The following is an 870-nucleotide window of genomic DNA, read 5'->3' as shown; positions in this document are numbered from 1 at the left end:
TTCCATGTACCAATCACTAGGGTCTGCTTACAACTGTTCTTCCTCCTTTGTATTTCCATACTTGATAGTTCTACCTAGGTTGCCCTTTCTGTTAAAATCTTTATTAGAAATAATTTTAAAAACCATGGAAAATACAATAGTAAAAAAAAAAATCCATATCGTTTCTTTTCTAAGAAAACCATATCTTAGACGCAAGAGTGATAAGACTTCACCTTACTTATTTTGATCATGTTATCAAGAGACATCAACCCTGAAGAAGGACATCATGTTTCAAGAGATGAGTGAAAAAGAGGAAACATTTACGGAAGTAAACATAGTGACTGAAACAATATTCAGAACAAAAATTTCGAGGATAACACGTGATTGGAAAGAGTTTCATTATGCTGTACACAGATAGGGTCATTGTGAGTCAGAATCTACCTAATGACTCCTAGAAAGAACAAAAGCAAAGCATCAACCACACAGTATTCTAAAGTCATTATAAAAGCTACCAAGTTCAAGACTGTCATATTAAAATGTAAGGTACTTCAAAGGTGTGTAATAATAAATAGATACTCCTTTGCCATGTGCACAAAAACATTGCTGTTATTACTTTGTTATTATCTTAGAGATACTGTAGTGTATCTGCTGTTGATGGAATTTAAAAATGGCAATTTAGCACTTCTCAAAAAGCTGAACATAGAAATTCCTTATGATCCAGCTATTCCATTGCTTGGAATATTGTTGTTGTTGTTGTTGTTGTAATGTGCTGTCGAGTCATTTGCGATTCATAGCAACCCTATGTACAACAGCCCTAAACCCTGCTCTATGCTGTGCCAATCACACTGCCTCTGACACACCCATCCTGATTACCCCAGTCACTGAATCAAT

This window comes from Elephantulus edwardii, unplaced genomic scaffold (assembly GCF_000299155.1).
Source record: "Elephantulus edwardii isolate Elephantulus edwardi_28Jun2011 unplaced genomic scaffold, EleEdw1.0 scaffold00011, whole genome shotgun sequence".
Lineage (NCBI taxonomy): Eukaryota > Metazoa > Chordata > Mammalia > Macroscelidea > Macroscelididae > Elephantulus > Elephantulus edwardii.
This window is presented reverse-complemented; position numbering follows the sequence as displayed.